The 25,172-nt window shown below is 44.2% G+C and overlaps 2 long non-coding RNA genes across 2 annotated transcripts; both read left to right on the top strand.

The window, feature by feature from the left end:
• The first annotated feature begins 11,044 nt into the window (after positions 1 to 11,044).
• On the top strand, positions 11,045 to 14,166 carry LOC308584197. Its single transcript, XR_014006622.1, has 2 exons — positions 11,045 to 11,158; positions 13,869 to 14,166. It is a non-coding gene; the product is annotated as an uncharacterized lncRNA (long non-coding RNA).
• A 5,375-nt stretch (positions 14,167 to 19,541) lies between these two features.
• Positions 19,542 to 23,660, top strand: LOC308584164. Its single transcript, XR_014006562.1, has 3 exons — positions 19,542 to 19,700; positions 22,430 to 22,546; positions 23,350 to 23,660. It is a non-coding gene; the product is annotated as an uncharacterized lncRNA (long non-coding RNA).
• The last annotated feature ends 1,512 nt before the right edge of the window (positions 23,661 to 25,172 follow it).

The raw sequence follows: 25,172 nt of genomic DNA, 5'->3' as shown, positions 1-25,172 counted from the left end.
TATCTGGCCACTTTCCTAAGAATTTTCTATGGAAAAAAACTTTTCTGTGTTGTGTTCCAGGCGTTGCTGCTTATTTGCACATCGATCAACAGATTTAATAATAATAATAATAATAATAATAATAATAATAATAATAATCTGTTAATCAATTTGCAAATAAGCAGCAGCGCCTGGAACACAACACAGAAAAGTTTTCCCCACAGACAATTCTTAGGAAAGTGTTGGGAAAGATTGAGGGCACAAGGAGAAGGGGACAACAGAGGATGAGATGGTTGGACAGTGCATCATTAAGAAAATCAATTTCATTTGCTTTTCATTTCACTGCGTGATTAATCATTAAAGAGTTTATCTGGAACGAGGCTATCGAGAAAAGTTGGATTGCCAAGATCTGGCTGGATGAGACAGAGGGCCTGTTTTTATTCAGTTGCATCTCTCTGATTCATAGTAGAGCTGGACAAGATTCACGAAAGGACCAAAATGAGCAAGTGCTGCTGCAATTCCCTGTGAAGAAAGCTTGCAGCATTGGGTATTTTTTTTGGGGGGGGATCAGTGTCAAGGGGGCAGTGGTGTAGCACGGGGAGCTCAGGGACAATTGCCCTTGGTGCAAAATTGTGAGGGGTGCGAAATTTCAACACTCAGTGCTGCCTCAATGCAACTGTGCACTTCCGTCACTGGACTTGGTTGAAAATGGATTTCTCCATGTGAACCAGGAAGTGACCTCTCCAGACAACGGAACAACTCTTCTTCTCTTATGTCTATGTCCTGGGTGATGTGGACGCCATTAGGCAGTTGAATGTGCATGTGCACTCTGTCTGTTTCTCTCTGTCCCAGCCACCCAGTTTCTCTCTGTTCTCTATGGCCCCGGGCACTTGAAACCCACATTACACCACTGCAAAGGGGGAAATGATAGAGGTGTGTAAGTGTATACTTCTGGGTTTCGCCACTTGCATATGCACAGAAGTGCTCTATCACGCCGTGCATGTGCACAGAAGTAGCGCCTCTAGTTACGGATTTTTTTTGGGGTGCGCATGGCACCCCGGAACGAATTAGATCTGTAACCAGAGGTACCACTGTGCTTCTCACAACACAGAATTAAATGGTGGAATTTGCTCCTACAAGAAGTAGTAATGGCCATCAGCTTGGGCCTTGATCCAACAGCCAGCCTTTTCTTATGAGAGATCCAGTGTGCTATAAATGTCAGCTTCGTGTAAATACCAATTCGGACATTTCAAGGCCATATATCAACATATATGTTTAAATTAAGATGGATGTATCAATGGTTGATGTATGTGAGCTGATGGGGGGGAGGAAGGTAATGTTCCTCTCTTTCACTTTTTCTTTCTCTGTCTTTCTCCCTCCTCTTTTCCCCTTTCATTTGATATATGAAATAAATTATACAAAGCATCAAGTGTGAAAGGGAGTGCAGTTTCGAGGGGCACAGGCAGCAAACACAGCGCCCTCCAGATTTCGCTGGACTACAAATCCCATCATCCCCCATCATTGGCCACATTGGCAGAGGTGATGGACATTGTAGTCTAAAGATATCTGCAGGTAAGGTTGACTGATCGTGCATGAAGGATTTTGCTGCTGTAACCATCTAGCTTACTGCCTAGCACAGTTCCTGAGCTAACCTGATCTTGATGTTTGATTTGTTGCCAGGATGTTGACTTCTAGGGTCCAGAAATGGAGATGAATGAGATGAAGAAGAAAACAAGAAAAAGAGGTTAGTTTGCAACACAGAGCAAGAGGAAGAGGCTTCAGTTAAGGATGATGCCACCAAGGGACTATTATGACATGTTCTGTCATGTGCCTTGTGACACCAACTGCCCATTGCCAAGAGCTCTAAAGCAACTTCTTTTTATTAACAACAGTTAGACCACAAGGAAACTGTCAGGCACTAGATCACTCTTTCTTCAGTGCCAAAGGACCACATTTGGAATGCTGTGTACTGTTCTGGTTAGTTCACCTCAAAAAGGCACTCCTGTCTTCCACTGCCTCCCGCAGTTTGTTCAAACTCATGCTGGTAGCTTCTTACAATCCAGATTCCTATGAAACATTTTTCTTTACAGCATTGGACTTTCCTTTCGCTTCCAGGCATATCCGCAACTGAGCAACCTTTCGGCTTTGGCCCAGCCGCTTCATCAGCTCTGAATCTACTTGTACTTGTCCTCCGCTCTTCCTCAGTAGCATGTTGGACGCCTTCTGACCTGAGGGGCTCATCTTCCAGCGTCATAACTTTTATATGCCTGTTGTCTTTGGCCATGGAGTTTTCTTGGCAGGGATACTGGAGTGGCTTGCCGGTTCCTGCTCCAGGTGAATCACGTTTCGTCAAAACTCTCCACTATGACCTGTCCATCTTGGGTGCCCTGCTCGGCATAGTTCATAGCTTCTCTGAGTTATTCAAGCCCCTTTGCCACGGCAAGGCAGTGATCCATGAAGGGGATGAATGACATAGAGAAAGTATTGGGCAGGGCATATTTTATACTTTCTCGATGAATGACATAGAGAAAGTATAAAATATGCCCTGTCCCACACAATCGATCACAGGATATGATGCATTAACACCATTTGAAAGTATACCTGAAGGAGCATCTCCACCCCCATCGTTCAGCCCGGACACTGAGGTCCAGCGCTGAGGGCCTTCTGGCGGTTCCCTCATTGCGAGAAGTGAGGTTACAGGGAACCAGGCAGAGGGCCTTCTCGGTAGTGGCACCCACCCTGTGGAACGCCCACCCTTCAGATGTGAAGAAAATAAGCAGCTATCTTATTCTTTAAAAGACAGCTGAAGGCAGCCCTGTTTAGGGAAGTTTTTAATATTTAACACTATTGTTTTTAACACTCGATTGGGAGCCTCCCAGAGTCGCTGAGGAAACTCAGCCAGATGGGCGGGGTATAAATAATAAAATCATCATTATTATTAGTATTATAATGGCAATGCCTATCAACGTGAAGGAGCCCTCAAATATTTTACAGGGGTGGGCAAAGACCCCCTTGGCCCCTAGGAGTTATCTCCTTTGCTCTCTCATGATGCAAGAACTCATGGCCTACCAATGAAGCTGAATGTTGGAAGATTCAGGACAGATTAAATAAATTACTTATTTACTCAGCGCATAGTTAAACTATGGAACTCACTTCTGCAGGAGGCAGGGACGGCCATCAACTTGGATGGCTTTAAAAGAGGATTAGACCAACTCACGGAGGAGACAGCTATTGTTGTTGTTTAGTCATTTAGTCGTGTCCGTGACCCCATGGACCAGAGCTTGCCAGGCACTTCTGTCCTCCATTGTCTCCTGCAGTTTGGTCAAACTCATGCTGGTAGCTTTGAGAACACTGTCCAACCATCTCGTCCTCTGTCGTCCCCTTCTCCTTGTGCCCTCCATCTTTCCCAACATCAGGGTCTTTTCCAGGGAGTCTTCTCTTCTCCTGAGGTGGCCAAAGTCTTGGAGCCTCAGCTTCAGGATCTGTCCTTCCAGTGAACACTCAGGGCTGATTTCCTTCAGAATAGATAGGTTTGATCTTCTTGCAGTCCATGGGACTCTCAAGGGTCTCCTCCAGCACCATAATTCAAAAGCATAAATTCTTCGGCGATCAGCCTTCTTTATGGTCCAGCTCTCACTTCCATACATCACTACTGGGAAAACCATAGCTTTTACTATACGGACCTTTGTTGGCAAGGTGATTTCTCTGCTTTTTAAGATGCTGTCTAGGTTTGTCATTGCTTTTCTCCCAAGATATTGTTGGCTACAAGCTATTATGAGTATGCTCTACTGCCCCAGTTGGGAGTCAGCAAAAGAGAATCTAATGAAAATGATCTACAGGTGGTACATAACACCAGTCAAGCTTGCAAAAATCTACCATTTGCCCGATAATAAATGCCGGAAATGTAAGGAGACTGAAGGTACATTCGTTTTTTAAAAAAAATATATTTTATTAATTTTCCATACATTCATACCACATTACAATTTCTATTAAATTTTCCATTTTTGACTTCCTTCTGCTTCTCTGCCAATCATCCAAATTCTAACTTCTTTAAGTACGAATTTCCAAATTTTGCTATTGCCTTTATACCTAGCCCCCACTTCTATTTTGCCTTTTTACAATATTTCTTATGCTGTTACAGAGCTTCTCTAAATGCCACTAGCGTTATTCCATTATCACTTATACTTTCCCAATATTCAACTAATTTTCCCCAGTCCTCGATGAACTTTTGATCTCGTAGATATCTGATCTTCCCAGTCAGTTTATCAAGTTCTGCATAGTCCATCAGCTTCATACATTCTTTCACCTTTGGTGGACATGCCCAAGGATTAAGACTTTCTGGGAGATGATCTATAATGAAATGAAAAAGGTATTTAAATATACCTTCCTGAAGAAACCAGAGGCTTTTCTCCTGGGCATGGTCGGCCAATTGGTGCCAAAGAAGGATAGAATTTTCTTTATGTATGCTACAACAGCAGCAAGAATACTTATTGCAAAGTTTTGGAAGACACAAGATCTACCCACCCGGGAAGAATGGCAGATGAAGCTGATGGACTACATGGAATTGGCAGAAATGACTGGCAGAATCCGAGACCAAGGAGAAGAGCCGGTGGAAGAAGATTGGAAAAAAATTAAAGTATATTTACAGAAATATTGCAAAATTAATGAATGTTAGAAGGATGCTGAAATGAAGTTATATGGCTTTAGCAGAAATGTTATAAAGAATTAAGTAAAAATAGATTGTTAATGGGCCAAAGTGGAAAATTTAAGGTTAGATTGTGTTAAGATAAATTATAGAACAAAAATTGAGAAAGATGGAAAGGATTTGCTGAAATAGCTAATTGAACTAGAATACAAAAAAGGGAGGTGTGAGGTGTCAATGAAACAGGTAAATGAAAGATAAAGATATGGAAATATTGGATGTGTTTTTAAAATGTTTTTGTTTTTCTTGTTGTTTTGCTGTATTGTTTTTTGTTTCTCTTTTTTGATGTATTGTAAGGTATTGCTTTGCTTTGTTTAACTTTTCATTGTTTCTTTCTTCTTTTTTCTGTAATTTTTAAACCTCTAATAAATATTATTTCAAAAAATAAATAAATTGTGTGCAGTGTCTGGAGGGAGAGGGAGAGAGTTCAGCTGCTGAAAGGAATAGTTGCAAGAAATACCCGTTTGCAATGTTTCCCACTCGGGTGCAGAAACGTATAGGTTTATTTCAACATTGCATGGGCATTGCAACTCTATAAGTAGAGGGAACCTCCTAGGTTCATTCAGAGTCAACTTCCCTCTGCCTTTGAACGTCTTCCCCCAGCAGTCAGAGAGATCTCAGAGGAACCCCTAGCCATGAGGCTCCTTTATCTCAGCTTTGCTGTGGTCATTCTTGCCTTCAGTGTTGCTGCAGGTAAGTGGGCAGCTCAAGCTGGGAACTAAAAAGACAGGACCTGTGAGAACATGCATTTAAAAACTGAGTGGTTGTAATTGTGATGGATCTACAGGGGAAGGTAATCCCTGCTGGGACCAGTATCCTAAAAAAAAAAAAAAAGGAAGAATCCTACTAAGTTGCCACCACAGGCTGACCCTGACCTGAAGACTGTTGGGCAAGGGTAATTGGTCTTTTTTGAGCTGGGGACCACATTGACCCATAGTCAACCCTCCAAGATATTGAAGATTGCTTCCTAGAGCCAATTGGTAGCTGCTCGCTTTTGCTGAGCACACCCCTTTGTTGCATATTTAGCAGATTAATTGCGCTGCAGAAAGCGTGCTGGGGAAACAATGAAGGAATGCAAAAATTTATTTTGCTTGGCTTGAATTACAAAAACAGAAACTCCTCTTACATTAAATCTGTAAGTATGACCCATTCACCAGGATACTGAGAGAGGTACACGCTGCTCTTTATACACCTTACCCAATTGCTGACACAACTTAATTAACGCAACAACAGCACCTGCTATACTGCGTCACAGCGGTAAAACTAGGTCATGATATTTACTCTGGCCTTTAAAGAGATACGCATCTTGTGAAACAATAATGAACCTTAATATTTAAATAAAGCATTCAACACCCTTCACTTGCCCCCTAGTAACTACGTTCTCTTTTATCTAAACTACTCTTGCCTCACAAATATACCCATTGTTTTTCTTCCAATAACCATTCATATATATATAATAATTATATGTGCATTTGAATCTGAGGTCTGAGGTCTGGACAGTGGGAGAGAATGAGGAGAGGCCAGCTCCTTTCTAAAATTAATTTATTAATTTATTGGGGTATGTGCTGCTGTTTTGTTTGTTTGTTTGTCTTGGTAAATCTATCAAATGTAGTTTTCAAGTGCAAACCAACCTAGAAATGTTAACATTTTTATTACCATCACAGAACCCTAAAGTCTTTCTTCTCTTTCCATGTAGGTCATGCACATATGGAAGGGAGACTAAGGCCCTGCAATGGCGGTCGGGGATACTGCCTGGATATTCAGTTCCCGTGCCCCTCAGGCCTTCAATTCATTAACAACACCTGTCCTAACCCAACAATGTTTTCTTGCTGTACTCCAGTCCAATGAAGAACTGAGCGAGGAGCCAAAAACCTGTTGTCCTTTCCCACTGCCATCATTCAGAAGAAGAATCTGTCATCGCACTCTGTTCAATAAATAAACCATTGGTTCAAGGTCACTGCAACCAGGCTGGGGTTTTCTTCCTGTTTGTGGGCACATTGCATGCCTTTATCAGATTTGCTGTGACCCAGTGGGGCTGTCATAGTGGTGGCGCATAATGCTTTCTGCTGGTTAAGAGGGTGGGACCCGAAACGACGGGTTCAAATGACAAGGGAGGAGATTCCCATTAAACATGAGAAAGACCTTTCTTATGACAGGAGTTGATAGAATCATAGAATCTTAGAACTGGAAGGGACCCAAGGGCCATCTAGTCTAACCCCCTTGCAATGCAGGAATCTCAGCTAAAGCACCCATGACAGGTGGCCATCCAACCACTGCTTCAAAACCTTTAAGGGAGGAGAGTCCACAACCTTCCGAGGGAGATCATTCCACTGTCGAACAGCTCTTACTGTTATAAAGTTATTTCTGATGTTTAGCTGGGATCTCCTTTCTTGTAACTTGAAGCCATTAGTTCAAGTCCTACCCTGCAGAGCAGGAGAAAACAAGATGCTACTACCACTACTACTACTACTAATTTATTATTTATACCCCACCCATCTGGCTAGGTTTCCCCAGCCACTCTGGGCAGCTTCCAACAGAATATTAAAATACAATAGTCTATTAAACATTAAAAGCTTCCCTAAACAGGGCTGCCTTCAGATGTTTTCTAAAAGTCGGATAGTTGTTTTTCTCTTTGACATCTGGTGGGAGGGTGTTCCACAGGGCGGGCGCTACTACTGAAAAGGCCCTCTGCCTGGTCCCTGTAACTTGGCTTCTCGCAGCGAGGGAACCTCCAGAAGGCCCTCGGAGCTGAACCTCAGTGTCCGGGCAGAATTGTTCTGAGATGTACCCCAGATCACTTAGGAAGCCCATGATGGAGATGAGAACTAAACTCTCGTGAGGTAGGTAAGCTGCCACAAGACACAATTCCTTGGGAAATCCTGCAAAAACCTCATTGCAATGAATGGAAGGTCTTGGTTATTTCACTGAGATTTGCTCAGAAAATGGTCAGGACTTCCTTTCTCCTCTGCAATTGCCTGTCATGGTATCCGGTGCCTGCTGCCTAAGATGGACAACTCACTTTAGAATCATATAATTATAGAGTTGGAAGGGACCCCAATGGACATCTAGTCCAACCCCCTGCAAAGTAGGAAACACAACTAAAGAATCCCGGAAGAATAAGAAATCAAGATAACATTTTAGATGAAAGAATGGAAATGGTTTACTGAATATTTATGGATAAATTATAAACAGATAAAAGCATTGGCAGGATTACTGTAATAACCTGCAGTTTTATAAGAGTATAAGGAGTGCTTTTTTCTTTAAAAATGTCTAAGGCTACTCTCATTTTCCTACTCATATTGAAATATTGCCTCTCAATGAGGCCAAACTTAGATTCACAAAATGTTTAGGTGTATGCACATGCCTGTGTACCCCCAGAAAAAAGCACTGAGTATATATTTAAAAAGGGATGCGGGTGACGCTGTGGGTTAAACCACAGAGCCTAGGACTTGCCGATCAGAAGGTCGGCGGTTCGAATCCCTGCGACAGGGTGAGCTCCGGTTGCTCGGTCCCTGCTCCTGCCAACCTAGCAGTTCGAAAGCACGTCAAAGTGCAAGTAGATAAATAGGTACCTCTCTGGCAGGAAGGTAAATGGTGTTTCCATGTGCTGCTCTGGTTCGCCAGAAGCGGCTTAGTCATGCTGGCCACATGACCCGGAAGCTGTCTGGGGACAAACGCCGGCTCCCTCGGCCAAAAAAGCGAGATGAGCGCTGCAACCCCAGAGTCGGTCACGACTGGACCTAATGGTCAGGGGTCCCTTTACCTTTATATATTTAAAGAAGATGAAATAAATGAGCAAATTTGGTTAATTTGGGTATGCAGAAGATATTAAAAATAAATTTAAGGAACCGCAGTAAGAGGGGGAAGGAAGTCAAGTTTTGAAATGGCGAAAGGATTGTAAAATAAGTGAAATGTATAAAATTAGTGAAAAGTATAATTAAATAAATGAAAATTGAAAAAAAGAACCCAAAGAATCTCTGACTGATGGCCATCTGACCTTGCCTCACGGTAATGCAGCTATCGTTTTCACAAGTTTTTAATCACAGATCACATTGTTAGTTTAGGCACTGCCTCTGGGACCAAGGCTTCTCAAGACAAGTGAACAAGGAACATCCATTAAGATGTAGAAAAATGTGGTTTGTCTGCTTGATTGCATAATGTACAGGTGATAAGAAGCAATTTGGTCATGACACTAACCTCTTTTATGAAGAAAGGGTTAGGCTGTGCGGATGTTCTTGGCTTAGGAGGAAAGGATGACGAGAATAAGGACTTGATCAAGCAGCCTTTGACAGTTTGGTATCTCCCAGATGTTTTGTAAAGCAATGATTGTGGAGCGTTAGGGGTTTCCTTCCATTCAGAGCCTTGGAACTGAGGGTCAGATTTGGCAAGATTTCAGTGATGGTGAAATCTTCTTATGGATGATGGAATAAAACCACTATTTTGTTTTTCTTAAAAAACCGCATAATGGAGAAGGTGTACATAAAACCTTGTGCATCACCAAAACAAGCATATTAAAATGCATCTAAAAATGTGCAGATCAGGAGAAAAACACACTGAAAAGTTTCTTTCTTGGTAGGTATTGCGATTGAACTTGAACTGAACAGTCCAAGCACAAGAGTTTGCGTCAAACTGCATTACAGCAAAGCTCTTAAGTGACATTTCACTTTCCACGTAGGTGCTGTGAAGATGTAATCATGAGATTACAGGAAATCTGTTAATTGTAATGGAAATAAAACAGCATGGCCTGGAGCACAGGACAGATTGTGAACATATGAGAAAGGTGGTTCTGCAGGTAAATAAATATAAAGATAAATAAATGCTCTAGGATGAGTTAAGAGACAAGGGCCTGGAGGGTTCAGATGCTGACAGTTGCTGGAAATACCTATAAGTAAACACTATAAGTAAAGAGAACCTCCTTGTTCCATCCAAACTCGACTTCCTTCTGCCTTAGAGCATCTTCCCTTGGGCAAAGATCTGAGAGACAACTCCAGCCATGAGGTTCCTCTACCTGAGCTTTGCTCTGGTCTTCATCCCCTTCCACGTTGTTGCAGGTAAGAGGACAGCTCAAGCTCAGGGTGGAGGGTAGCATCTGCTGCAATGAAGGTCTCAGGTTCAATCACAGGCCTTTCTGCAAAGTGCTGGGTTTCCCCCCTGCCAGAGACCCTGGAGATCTGCTGCCTCTCAGTGTAGGCAATTCTGAACTAGTGTGACTGCGTATAAGAGAGCATCCTATCCTGTGTGGCTGCCGAAACAGGGGTGGTGAAGAAGGAAAGTATTTCACAATAAAACCGAATTTGAATATATGACTTTTGCGAAAGCAGCAACGTTCAGGCTACAGACTGAGGCACACTCCATGTTGCATCATGGTCATTTATATTGTTCAGGTAAGTAGCCGTGTTGGTCTGATGCTGTCAAAATAAATAAATCAAAAACTAAAAAATTGTCCAGTAGCACCTTAGAGACCCACTAAGTTTGTTCTGGGTATAAGCTTTCGTGTGCATGCACACTTCTTCAGATAACTGATATATTTTTGTGAGTTTGGAGGGGTTAGTGTGCATGATGCCCAAGTCCTTTCTGATTGCTGGATTCAGCAAGGGTAGAAATCTAATGGAGGATTTCATTGTTGAACTAGCCAGACAAGCTTCTTTGTGAGAGAATGACCACCATAGCTGCCACCTAAAGCCCCAATGAGTATAACCAAAGAAGTGGTGGTGTTCTCTGGGCAAATGGGTGGGCCTTTCCCCCTCATCACCTGGCTGGTAGCGAGAAGGGCAGTAGCCAGCACAGTTGGTTGTGCGCTGAAGAATACGCAGGCTGCAGGCAGAAGTCAGAGAGGGAGAGCTGTCTGACTTATCTCTGCCACCTGATTAACCCAGATCAACGCAGGGCATACATCCTAGCAGGACTGAATGTGCTCCCATCAGTAATACTACAGAGGAGATTCCAGAAAATATCCCTTTCAGAGAGACTATGCCCCTGTGGACAGATCATATAGAATCAGTTTTGGCATGCTGCCTTGCTCCCCCCACGTCCGGGGGAGGGGCCCCCAGGACACATGACGTCATTAAGGTGTGTGTGCATGGCCGCTGCAGAACTTATTTTGGGGGCCCAGTCCCTTCCTTGAAGAAATCCTGTGAGGTAGATCAGGCTGAGAGTGAGTGACTGGCCCAAGGCCACCCAGGGAGTGAGGATTTGAACTCAGACCTTAGTTTGACACGCTAACCACTACATTAGCCTGGGTCTCATTCTTGAAAATGCTGTTCCAATGCTCAAAACAAAATGTTGTCAGTCTAATTAATGTCCTTCCCCCCCCCCCACAAGAAGTCTTTTCAAATAATGACAATTTACGTCCCTCTCTTTTGACAGGGCAACCAAGCTGCGGAGAGCAGGGAGGATATTGCCAGGTGCCACTAACTCTGAAATGTCCCTATGGATATATTCCAGCCAACTGTGGCATTAATGGAATCTGCTGCAAGAGTAAGTGAAATACAGTGAGTTGGTCATGCTAACAAGGGGGAATGTTTGTTCATTTTTAATCCTGGTTTTTCACCCTGATTTCCCGATCTACGCTCTAGATCAGTGTTTCCCAAATGTTTTTGGGCAACGGCACACCTGCTTACCGGAAAAAAATCTCGCGGCACACCACCATTAAAGCCCCGCCCCGTGACGTCAGCGCGCAGCGTCACGCCGGGAGGGACGCACAGAAATGAAAGTTTTTTCCCTCCCCCTTGCCGGGGTGGGAGGAGGCAGCAGAGCGAGGGCAGCTGAGGCGGCGGCGGCAGCTGAGGCGGCGGCGGCTGCGATAGCGGGCGGAGGAGGAGCCGTCGCCGGGAGTTGCTGCTGCTGCTGCTGTTGCTGCTGCTGCCCGGACATGCCGGCCTCCTCCTCCTCCGCTGTCTCGCGCGCCTCCCTTTTGCGCGCGCTGCCCCGCCGCTCGGCACCACCACCGCGGAGCCGCCCCGGCTCGACGCGGATCCTCGCCGCCGCCGCCGCCTCTCGCCGCCGCCTCTCGCCCGCCTCCCTCCCACGGCACACCAGCCGGTGTCTCACGGCACAGTAGTGTGCCGCGGAACACCGGTTGGGAAACACTGCTCTAGATCTTCACTGGAGGAAACAGCAGCAGGGCTTGTGCTAAAGGAAAAAGTGGTCAATCACTTTATAAATCAGAATAGCTGATAATATTCTCAGGGCATACTAACCCTATTCATAGTACAGTGGTACCTTGGGTTAAGTACTTAATTCATTCCGGAGGTCCATTCTTAACCTGAAACTGTTCTTAACCTGAAGCACCACTTTAGCTAATGGGGCCTCCTGCTGCTGCTGCGCCGCAGGAGCACGATTTCTGTTCTCATCCTGAAGCAAAGTTCTTAACCTGAAGCACTATTTCTGGGTTAGCGGAGTCTGTAACCTGAAGCATATGTAACCTGAAGCGTATGTAACCTGAGGTACCACTGTAGTACAAAGTATGATTCAGTTCTCAAGCTGCACTTCTAGGTGACCAAACTGAGCCTTCTGATGTGTATTTTTCTCCATGAGGCTTAGTTTCATCAGAATCAAGTACAGTGGCGCCTCAGGTTACAAACGCTTTGGGTTACGTGTTTTCAGGATGAGGACCGCGGGAAACCCAGAAGTACTGGAAAGGGTTACTTCTGGGTGTCGCCACTCACGCATGTGCAGAACTGTTAAATTGTGCTTCGTGGAAATGCGCAGAAGCGCCAAATCGCATCACACGTGTGCGCAGATGCGGTGCTGCAGGTTACGAATGCTGCGGGTTGTGGACGTGTCTTTGTCACTGTTTACATCCGCAACCTGAGGTTCCACTGTACACACTTCCAGAGCTAATGCTAAATACATTAATTCTGGTAAAGGAGCCACCATAGCCACTAGAGAGCATTGAAAATTGGATCTTGGGCTTTTTAAACTGGTCTACCCATGTACTATCTGAAACCAAAAGGGCACATTGCCTGCCAGAATTCTTTTCAGCTCTGCTATCCCACTAAAGAGGGCTTCTGGGACTAGGCCTGCACGCCTTCTTCCCTGTCTGCTACAGATTCCTGCGTTTCAGGGTAGCATACCCTCCAACATTTCTCCAAAGAAAATAGGGACGTCCCATTCCATCATGATAATTTAACTATGTATACCCCACACATCTTACTGGGTTGCTTCCAATATATATATAAAAACATAATAAAACATTATGTTCAAATATATAAAAGGATGTCACATAGAGGAGGGAGAAAGGTTGTTTTCTGCTGCTCCAGAGAAGCGAACACGGAGCAATGGATCCAAACTACAAGAAAGAAGATTCCACCTAAACATTAGGAAGAACTTCCTGACAGTAAGAGCTGTTCAACAGTGGAATTTGCTGCCAAGGAGTGTGGTGGAGTCTCCTACTTTGGAGGTCTTTAAGCAGAGGCTTGACAACCATATGTCAGGAGTGCTCTGATGGTGTTTCCTGCTTGGCAGGGGGTTGGACTTGATGGCCCTTGTGGTCTCTTCCAACTCTATGATTCTATGATTAAATATTATAAAAACTTCAGATGGCTCAGGTGCTGGATAACTGCATACCCTCCAACATTTCTCTAATGAAAATAGAGATATTCTAAGGAAAAGTGGGGGATGTCGGTGGTGCTGTGGGTTAAACCACAGAGCCTACGGCTTGCTGACCGGAAGGTTGGCAGTTCAAATCCCCACGACAGGGTGAGCTCCCGTTGCTCGGTCCCTGCTCCTGCCAACCTAGCAGTTCGAAAGCATGTCAAAGTGCAAGTGGATAAATAGGTACCGCTCCAGCGGGAAGGTAAACGGCGTTTCTGTGCGCTGCTCTGGTTTGTCAGAAGCGGCTTAGTCATGCTGGCCACATGACCTGGAAGATGTACGCCGGCTCCCTCGGCCAGTAAAGCAAGATGAGCGCCACAATCCCAGAGTTGTCGGCAACTGGACCTAATGGTCAGGGGTCTCTTTACCTAAGGAAAAGTGGGATATTCCAGGATCAAATCAGAAACCAGGACGGCTTCTCTAAATCAGGGATATCCCTGGAAAATAGGGACACTTGGAGGGTCTGGGGTAGGACTAGATGTTATTTTGAGCCCTTCAAACTCTACAATTCTATGATCCTCTTGCATCATCTGAATGTGAGGAATCTGACTTTGGGGCCATCAACAATAGTTCTCTTGTTTCTTTGATGCAGATAAACCACCAACAATGCCCGAGTGCGATAGACTGGGAGGGTTCTGCCAAGAGGATCTCAGCAAACCCTGTCCGTCTGGTCGGAATCTTCCGAGTTACTGTGGCATCAATACACAATGCTGTGCCCTTGAAGGATACCCGTGAGCAGCCCACCTCCATGGTTATGAAAGTCCGATGGCTATGCCAGTTCTTCTGGATCTTTGCTTGTGGAAGTGGAGCAGATCTGCACATGTGTGAAAGCAGACAATGAAATAAATATCAGTCTGCTCAGATGAATAAACACAAAATAATTTCACAAAGTTGAAATAGAATGTGTATTTTTTGTTTTCTTTTTAAAAAGTGTCTACTGCTAAATATGACCCAACTCCAATGAAAGAACATCTTATCTGCTGAAAATCCCTCTTGACTGAAGTCCTTATCACGTAGTCCCAGGCGCAGATAATTGCAGCCAGTGCTTTTCATGCACACAGGTTATGTGAACATGGGTGGGACAGGCTGAACTCAACCCAGACTGAAAGCATGACTGAATTGAAGCTGATTTTTAAAGAGCCATTGCCTTGTGGGTGACCACAAATAATTGAGGGTGGCATTTAGTGATGTTGAGGTTAATGGACATGGCTGCATTAGGTCTATTTCTTTCCATGGGTCTACTCTGAGTAGGACTCAGAAATTGTTTTGAGGGGTGGGAATTTCTGTGAACGAGAGAAGGGACTCAGAGAGGTTCCAGTGAGGGCGGGGGGAGGAACTGAAGAATCAGGAAGGGCTATTGCTGCCTAGTGATCAAGATCCCAGGTTCAGTCATCATCTGGGTCTTTCATTCTTTTCAACTTTCATTCATACACATTGATTGTGGTGCATGCTCTAGTTATCTCCCGCTTGGACTACTGCAACGTGCTCTACGTGGGGCTACCTTTGAAGGTGACCCGGAAACTGCAATCAATCCAGAATGCGGCAGCTACACTGGTGACTGGGAGTGGCTGCCGGGACCACATAACACCGGTTCTGAGAGATCTGCATTGGCTCCCAGTACGTTTCCGAGCACAATTCAAAGTGTTGGTGCTGACCTTTAAAGCCCTAAATGGCCTCGGTCCAGTATACCTGAAGGAGCGTCTCCATCCCCATCGTTCAGCCTGGACACTGAGATCCAGCACTGAGGGCCTTCTGGCGGTTCCCTCATTGCGAGAAGTAAGGTTACAGGGAACCAGGCAGAGGGCCTTCTTGGTAGTGGCGCCTGCCCTGTGGAACGCCCTCCCAGCAGATGTCAAAGCAATAAACAATTACTTTACTTTTAAAAGTCATCTGAAGGCAGCCCTCTTTAGGGAAGTTTTTAATGTTTGAAGCTGTACTGTTTTTAATAGTCAGTTGGAAGCTGCCCAGAATGGCTGGGGAAACCCAGCCAGATGGGCGGGGTATAAATAATAAATTATTATTATTATTATTATTCATAACTGTCAGGGACTGGGCAGAGGAGGAATGGTGGAGACGGCCCTCCCCAGCTTGACCCTCCCAGGGAGGAGGAAGTGGAAGATAGTTTAGATTTACAACAGGGTCTTGAGGGAGGTAACAGCTCAGAGGCAGATGGGTGGGGGGAGAGTTGGGAAATAATGGGAGAGGAGGAGAAGGAGGAAGCAGCAGGAAGAGATCACGTTGGCAAAAGACGGAACGCTACAGTGCCACCTGGTGTCACAGTGTTACAATGCATTTAAAACGCTTAAAAAACCCCCACAAAAAAGGAATGTACCTGAGTCTACATATATTAATTTCTATCGTCTCTCATTTTGAGTTACATGTTTTTAAAGGCTTTAAATGAAGTTCAGACTGTCAGAATACATAGCCCCAGGGATGAGACAAACCTGTGGCACCCCACTAGTCACTCTTCTCCAGGATGAAGAGGAACCATACTTTTCAAATAGTCCGTAAATTTCTTCCGTGAATTTCTGGTCCCGCCGGTTTCGAATCCTTCCTGTTAGTTTATCTAGTTCTGCATAGTCCAATAACTTCATCCTTCCTGATGTTGTGCAGCCCCGGGACGTCCACAAATCATCAGTCCCGGAGCGCTCCAGGGACACATAGCAGATGCCTATGTGCACACACACTCAGCAGAGATCAGGAGAAACGAAGTGGAGATTGGTGTGCTCATTCTAAGCGTTTATTAAGCAGTATTTACAGGATAAACATTCACGGCGTCCTCTCACTCTAGCTCCGAGAGAGAACAGAACAGAAAAAGGAACACAACACAGCAATACTTTTCAAATAGTCTGTAAATTTCTTCTGTGAATTTCTGGTCCCGCCGGTTTCGAATCCTTCCTGTTAGTTTATCTAGTTCTGCATAGTCCAATAACTTCATCCTCCATTCTTCAATCGTCTGTAATTCTTCTTGCTTCCATTTTTGGGCCAATAATATTCTTGCTGCTGTTATTGCATATAAAAAAAGCTTGCATTCCTTTCTGTTTATATCACTCCCAACAATGCCCAGTAAAAATGCTTCTGGTTTCTTTATGAATGTGTATTTCAACATTTTTTCCAACACATTATATATCATCTCCCAGAAGCATTTCACCTTTTTACATTCCCACCACATGTGATAAAATGTTCCCTCGTTTTCTTTACATTTCCAACATTTATTACTGACTTTATACATTTTCGCTAACTTAACAGGTGTAATATACCATCTATACATCATTTTCACCACATTTTCTTTTAGAGCATTGCATGCAGTAAATTTTAAACCTTCCTTCCATAATTTTACCCAATCACTCAGCTGTATATTATACCCAAAATCTTTGGCCCAGTGAATCATAACCGACTTAACCTCCTCGTCCTTCAAATGCCATTCAAGCAGCAGTTTATACATTTTAGACAAAATTTTAGAATCATTACTTAATATCTCTAATTCAAACTTTGATCCACTTTCATCAAATCCTTTTTCTTTAGAGTCCTGTTTAAACATTTCATTGACCTGGCGGCAATGTAAACAATCATTAACATATTCTTTAATTTCTTCTTATGGTTTCATTTTCCATTTACTTCTTTCATGCGGGAATGGCTTTATGAAAATGTGGAACGATGGCAGGGAGATCTCACCTGGTGTCGATTTCTCTGATCTGTTTAAACCTGTCCAAGGGCGTGGCGTGGGGTGTGTGATATCAAAGCATGTGAGTGTGTCTTTGCATCCTGGGTCGTAGTTCTCTAGATGAGGGGAAGAATTGGGACGGGGCAGGACGAGCTGTGATGGGATTGCTTTGTGGGTCAACGAGGACCCTCTATCTGTGGAGAAGGTGGATAAAGGGAAGTTTGTCCATCTCGCTCATAAGGCTAGAACTTGTGGACATCCAATGAACGCTGGAAGTTTCAGGACAGAGAAATGGAAAGACTTATTCCACAGCTCATGGTTATACTGTGGAACTCCCTGCCAGTGATGGCCACCAACTGGGATGGCTTTAAAAGAGGGTGGAGGAGGAGGACTACCAAAGGCTAGCAGTCACGATGGCTTTGCTCTACCTTCACAGCTGGAGACAGCGATGCTTCTCAATCCCCATTACTGGAAGTTGCAGGAGGGGAGAGGGCTCCTGTGCATGTACTCTGCTTGTGGGTTTTCTCACAGGCACCTGGCTGGCCAAATTCACAGGATAATAATAATAATAATAATAATAATAATAATAATAATAATAATAATAATAATAATTTATTTATACCCCGCCCATCTGGATGAGTTCCCCCAGCCACTCTGGGCGGCTTCCAATCAAGTGTTAAAAACAATACAGCTGGATGCTGGATGGGGCCATGGCTTGATCCAGCAAAGCACTTCCTGTGCTCTTAAGTTCACAGAGGGAGGGGATGAAGAGCCTTTGCAGAACAAGCAAAGGAAAACCTTTGCCATTGAGCATTGCCAGCCTTGGCCAACCTTGTTGTTGTTTGTTGTTGTTTAGTCATTTAGTTGTGTCCACCTCTTCGTGACCCCATGGACCAGAGCACGCCAGGCACTCCTGTATTCCACTGCCTCCCACAGTTTGGTCAAACTCATGTTTGTAGCTTCGAGAACACTGTCCAACCATCTCATCCTCTGTCGTCCCCTTGTCCTTGTGCCCTCCATCTTTCCAAACATCAAGGTCTTTTCCAGGGAGTCTTTTCTCTTCTCATGAGGTGGCCAAAGTATTGGAGCCTCAGCTTCACGATCTGTCCTTCCAATGAGCACTCAGGGCTGATTTCCTTAACAATAGATAGGTTTGATCTTCTGGCAGTCCATGGGACTCTCAAGAGTCTCCTCCATCACCATAAGTCAAAAGCATTAATTCTTCGGTGATCAGCCTTCTTTATGGTCCAGCTCTCATTTCCATACATCACTACGGGGAAAACCATAGCTTCATGGGCCTTTGTTGGCAAGGTGATGTCTCTGCTTTTTAGGATGCTGTCTAGGTTTGTTATTGCTTTTCTCCCAAGAAGCAGGCGTCTTTTAATTTCGTGACTGCTGTCACCATCTGCAGTGTTCATGGAGCCCAAGAAAGTAAAATCTCTCACTGCCTCCATTTCTTCCCCTTCTATTTGCCAGGAGGTGATGGGTCCAGTGGCCATGATCTTAGTTTTTTGATGTTGAGATTCATACCATATTTTGCACTCTCCTCTTTCACCCTCATTAAAAGGTTCTTTAATTCCTCCTCACTTTCTGCCAGCAAGGTTGTGTCATCTGCATATCTGAGGTTGTTGATATTTCTTCCGGCCATCTTAATTCCGGCTTGGGATTCATCCAGCCCAGCGTTTTGCATGATAAATTTTGCATATAAGTGAAATAAGGAGGGAGATAATATACAGCCTTGTCATACTCCTTTCCCAATTTTGAACCAATTAGTTGTTCCATATCCAGTTCTAAGTGTAGCTTCTTGTCCCACATAGAGATTTCTCAGGAGACAGATGAGGTGATCAGGCACTCCCATTTCTTTAAGAACTTACCCTAGTTTGCTGTGGTCGTAACACCAATAGATACGAAATCAAAGAAGCAAAGACCATGTTTCTTTTTATGCAATTTTTAATTGTGTTCTATAGTGAGTACTGCATTGACCACCTTTTTCTGGGCCATACTGTGAGTTGTAAATATGTGAATAAATCATATTTCTAAAAGCCACAATGTAGCTTCAGACTGAGGGTCAGATTTGGCAATATTTCAGTGATGGTGAAATCTTCTTATGGATGATGGAATAAAATCACTATTTTGTTTTTCTTTAAAAAAAACGCATAATGGAGAAAGTGTACATAAAACCTTGTGCATCACAAAAACAAGCACAAAATGTGCAGATCAGGAGAAAAGCACACTGAAAAGTTTCTTTCTTGGTAGGTATTGCAATTGCAGTCCAACCACAAGAGGTTGCATCAAACTGCATTACAGCAAAACTATTTCACTTCCTTTCCATTTAGGTGTTGTGAAGTTGAGATTACAGGAAATCTGCTAATTGTTATGGAAATAAAACATCAGGGCCTGGAGCACAGGACAGATTGTGAACATATTGAGAAAGGCGGTTCTGCGGGTAGATCTTATGAAGAGAAATAAATAGCTTAGGATGAGTTAAGAGAAAATGGCCTTGAGGGTTCAGATGCGGAGTTACTGGAAAAACCTGTTTGCAGCTTTCCCCACCCAGATGAGCAAATGTTTGTTTCAACATCTCTTTGATGTTGCACTGCAACACTATAAATAAAGAGAACCTCCTTGTTCCATCCAAACTCGACTTCCTTCTGCCTTAGAGCATCTTCCCTTGGGCAAAGATCTGAGAGACAACTCCAGCCATGAGGTTCCTCTACCTGAGCTTTGCTCTGGTCTTCATCCTCTTCCACGTTGTTGCAGGTAAGAGGACAGCTCAAGCTCGGGGGTGGGGATGGGGGAGTATCAGGTTCAAACTGCAGGTGTTTCTGCAAAGTGCTGGGTTCCCCCCCCGCCAGAGACCCTGGAGATCTGCTGCCTCTCAGTGTACAAAATTCTGAACTAGTGTGACTGCTTATAAGAGAGCTTCCTATCCTGTGTGGCTGCCGAAATAGGGTTGGTAAAGAAGGAACACATTTCATAATAAAACTGTATTTGAATAGACGACTTTTGTGAAAGCAGCAACGTTACAGACTGAGGCACACTCCAGGTTCCTTCATGGTCATTTATATTGTTCAGGCAGGTAGCAGTGTGGTCTGACACAACTGAAATAGCACCTTAGGGACCATCTAAGTTTGTTCTGGGTATAAGCTTTCGTGTGCATGCACACTTCTTTAGATACAGATATATTGTTGCGAGTTTGGAGGGGTTAGTGTGCATGATGCCCAAGTCCCTTCTAAATCCTGGATTCAGCAAGGGTAAAAATCTAATGGAGGATTTCATTGCTGAACTAGCCAGACAAGCTTCTTTGTGAGAGAATGACCACCATAGTTGCCACCTAAAGACCCAATGAGTATAACCAAAGAAGTGATGGTGTTCCCTGGGCAAATGCATGGGCCTTTCCCCCTCCTCACCTGGCTGGTAGCGAGAAGGGCAGTAGCCAGCACAGTTGGATGTGCGCTGAAGAATACGCAGGCTGCAGGCAGAAGCCAGAGAGGGAGAGCTGTCTGACTTATCTCTGCCACCTGACTCACCCAGATCAACGCAGGGCATACATCCTAGCAGGACTGAATGTGCTCCCATCAGTAATACTACAGAGGAGATTCCATAAAATATCTCTTTTGAGAGACTATGCCCCTGTAGACCAATCTAAAAGGTTACTGTCCACACACTTTCCCTTCACAGATACTTGTGTGTAGGTTAAGGTTACCAGATTTTTTTTATTTTTTTCAAAAATATATTTTTATTGAAAAATGTTAACAACACAAATTATCAATCAACATAACCAATTACCGTATTTTTCGCTCTATAACACACACCCGACCATAACACGCACGTAGTTTTTAGAGGAGGACAATCTGTAGGCATGCCACCCGTAGGCATTCCCTCCATAACACGCACAGACATTTCCCCTTACTTTTTAGGAGGAAAAAAGTGAGTGTTATGGTGCAAAAAATACGGTACATCCCCCCTTTTTATTCCCTCCCCTCCCTCCCTCTCCCACCCCCCCAGAGACTTCCCTCAGTTCCCGTCTCTGATTTGTTTATACATATTTTTCTCTGCATATTGTAGAATTGTACATATCGTTACCTAATCCATCATATGTTCTACTAATAAATTTGTGGATGTTTATTCAAAACCTGCCAAGGAGTCCAAATCATTTTGTTGTCTTTTTAAGTAGTATGTAAAAAGTTCCCATTCGTCACTGTTGTTCTTCTCACGTAGTTTATATGTCAGCTTTGCCAATTCCACATAGCTCATCAGTTTTTCTTGCCATTGTTCTTTCATTGGCATTTCCTCATTCTTCCATCTTTGTGCTAACAAGACTCTTGCCGCTGTTGTAGCATACATAAATAAGTCCTTTGTTTTTCTTGGCTGATCTCGTCCTAAAAACCCTAACAAAATGCTTCTGGGTTGTTGTTTTTTACAAATATCATTTTAAACATCTTTTCCAACTCATTATATATCATCTCCCAGAATTTTTTAACTTCTCTACATTCCCACCACATATGATACAAAGTACCTTCTTTTTCTTTACATAAGGTTACCCAATTTCTTTCAATGAATCCAGGGACACTTTTCAACTTCAATGGATTTTGTATGGGGACTGATGTGTAAATCCGGGGACTGTCCCCGGGAAACGGGGACGTCTGGTACCCTTAGTGTAGGTAAAACCTCTTTCAAGTGTTTAGCAGAGTAATCTTCTCCCCAGAAGCTGTGGACAATAACAAAAAGTTGTTTGAATGATGACTCACTAAACTCTGTGAAGTCTAGGTAAAGAGATTGTATTCCCAGACCGGGTACAAGCATTATGATAGCAAAGAATATTTTCCAATTGTTAAAAAAACCAGCAATTAACAGCGCACTTTCAGACAAAGCCACTCTTATCTCTAGTACATTGTAAATTACAGGAACAGTCCGTCAGCAGCTTTTACAGGCAGCACTCTTTGGGCAAACGTCTGCCGTCAGGCAACTGCAAAACCGAATTTGAGTGGTCTTCTTTTTATTGGCACGTCCAGCTGATTCTAATTAAGCCCAGAGTGCCACTCCCATATATAAAGGAAAGGTCTGGAACCTTCTGGAACCTTCTACTTGTTTCTGGCAGAATGATTCCCTAACAAGATGTATAGAATCAGTTTGGCATGCTGCCTTGCCCCCATGACTGAGGTGGTCCAGGGCCACATGACATGTGTGTGCTCATGGCCGCTGCCAAACTTTTTTGGGGGGTCCAGCCCCTTCCTTGAATAAACCCTGTGAGCTAGATCAGGCTGTGAGTGACAAGGCCACCCAGTGAGCTTTATGTCTGAGTGAGGATTTAAACCCTTGTCTCCCAGGCCCTAGTCTGACACGCTAACCACCGAATCAGCTTGGGTCTCATACTTGACAGTGCTATTCCAATGCTCAAAACAAAACGTTGTCAACCAATTAATGTCCTTTTTTTGCACAAGAAGTCTTTTCAAGTAATGACAATTTACGTCCCTCTCTTTTGACAGGGCAACCTGCCAAAAGCTGCGAAGAACAGGGAGGATATTGCCAGGTGCCAGCAACTCTGAAATGTCCCTATGGTTACATTCCAGCCATGTGTGGCATTAATGGAAACTGCTGCAAGAGTAAGTGAAATACAGTGAGTTGGTCATGCTAACAAGGGGGAATGTTTGTTCATTTTTAATCCTGCTTTTTCCTGATCTACGCTCTAGATCTTCATTGGAGGAAGCAGAAGCATGGCTTTGCTTGTGCTAAAGGAAACAGTGATCAATCACTTTATAAATCAGAGCAGCTGATACTATTCTCAGGACATACTAACCCAATTCTTAGTAATACAAAGTATGATTCAGTTTTCAAGCTGCAGTTCTAGGTTCTGCATCTAGTGACCAAACTGAGCTTTCTGATGTGTATTTTTCTCCATGAGGCTTAGTTATATCAGAATTGAGTACACACTTCCAGAGTTAAAGCTAAATACATTAATTCTGGCAAATGACCCACCATAGTCACTGGAAGGCCATAAAAATTGGTGTCCTAGACTTTTTAAACTGGTCTACGCGAGCGGGTGGCACTGTGGTCTCAACCACAGAGCCTAGGGCTTGCCTAGGCTCTGTGGTTGAGACCACACACACAATAAAACATTAAATATTATAAAAACTTCAGACAACTTGGGTGCTGGATAACTCCATACCCTCCAACATTTCTCCAATGAAAATAGGGACGTCCTAAGGAAAAGTGGGATATTCCAGGATCAAATCAGAAACTAGGACGGCTTCTTTAAATCAAGGATATCCTTGGAAAATAGGGACACTGGGGTAGGACTAGATGTTATTTCGAACCCTTCAAACTCTACAATTCTACACATCTTCTGAAGGTGAGGAACCTGACTTTAGGGCCATCAATGATAGATTTCATTGTTTCTTTGTTGCAGACAAACCACTGACAACACCCCAGTGCAATAGACTGGGAGGGTTCTGCCAAGTGGGACTCAATGAACCCTGTCCGTCTGGTAAAACTCTTCCGGCTAACTGTGGCATCAATGCAAAATGCTGTGCCCCCGAGTGAAACCAGTGAGCAGCCCACATCCGTGTGTGTGAACGTCCAATGGTTACGACAATTCTTCTGGATCTTTGCTTGTGGAAGTGGGCCTGATCAGTTCATTTGTGAAAGCAGGCAATGAAATAAATATCAGTCTGCTCAGATGAATAAACACAAAATAATTTCGCAAAGTTGAAATTGAAAGTTTGTGTGTGTGTGTGTGATTTTTTTTTTTAAAAAAAGTCTACTGCTAAATATGACCCACCTCCAATGAAAGAACATCTTATCTGCTGAAAATCCCTCTTGACTGAAGTCCTCATCAAGTAGTCTCAGGAACAGATAATTGAAGCCAGTGCTTTTCATGCACACAGGTTATGGGAACATGGGTGGGACAGGCTGAACTCAACCCAGACTGAAAGCATGACTGAATTGAAGCTGATTTTTAAGGAGCCATTGCCTTGTGGGTGTCCACAAATAATTGAGGGTGGCATTTAGTGATATTGAAGTTAATGGGCATGGCTGCATTAGGTTTATTTCTTTCCATGGGTCTACTCTGAGTAGGACTCAGATTTTTTTTGAGGGGTGGGAATTTCTGTGAATGAGAGAAGGGACTCAGAGAGGTTCCAGGGAGGGGTTGGGAGGAACCGAAGAACCAGGAAGGGCTATTGCTGCCTAGTGATCAAGATCCCAGGGTCAGTCATCATCTGGATCCTTCATTCTTTTCAACTTTCTTTCACATTAATTCATAACTGTCAGGGACTGGGCAGAGGAGGAATGGTGGAGACGGCCTTCCCAGCTTGACCCTTCCAGGGAGGTGGAAGTGGAAGACAGTTTAGATTCACAACAGGGGCTTGAGGGAGGTCACAGCTCAGAGGCACATGGGGGGGGGGTGAAATTGGGAAGTAATGGGAGATGAGGCGAGGAAGCACTAGGGGGGCAACAGCTGATGGACACAATGTCTTTATAAAGCATTCCTGACCCCCTCTCTCCCAGAACCTGTTGAGCCTTGAAATTCAGAGAGCAAAGAGCTCAAAGACAGAGGGTGCGTAGCAGCACCTGTAGAAGTGATGAATGAGGACGTGGGAGAGAAGGGGGTAGAGGGTGCAGATTCACTCGGGAGAATGGCATTATCCAAGAGGCTGGGTTCTGTAGCCTCTCTCTGTAATTACTGAATTATAAAAGGATGGTACGAAACATTTCCTTGTCTTTGTGTGTTCCTGGCAACCGGCTGGGAGTTGCTAGCAGCAGCCTGACAATAACAAGACAATGTATAATCACAGATGCCAATCAACATAAAATACAAGTAGAAAAATATATCTAGCGTGATGGCCTGGGATTCGGACTCGGAAGCTGAACCTGAGGGATCCCAGCCTGCAAAGGATTCCCCGCCTCCAGAGCCAGCTGAGCCGGGGATGGGGCATGAGCCTGAAGGGTCCTCACCTGTGCTGGATCCTCAGGTGCAGGCACCAGCTGAGTCTGCTCTGGCTCCTGAGGACCCATTGCCTGCAGGTGCTCCACTCTCAGCCCCGTCAGGGGAAGCTGAGGTTGCCTCTGGGTCCGGTAACCCTCCAGCCTCTCCTGAGCTGCAGAGGCTCAGGGCAGAGAGATGGAGAGAACTAAGTTCCCACAGGAGGAGTGCTCACCTCCAGGCCAGGAGAGGTGAGTCACCAGAGGATCGGGGCCGCCCTATGCCTCGGGGCAGATAAAAGCTGGCCA

The sequence above is a fragment of the Podarcis bocagei genome (genome assembly GCF_964188305.1).
Source record: "Podarcis bocagei genome assembly, chromosome: 3".
NCBI lineage: Eukaryota > Metazoa > Chordata > Lepidosauria > Squamata > Lacertidae > Podarcis > Podarcis bocagei.
The sequence above is the reverse complement of the archived record's forward strand: the minus strand, read 5'-3'. Positions and strand labels throughout refer to the sequence as shown.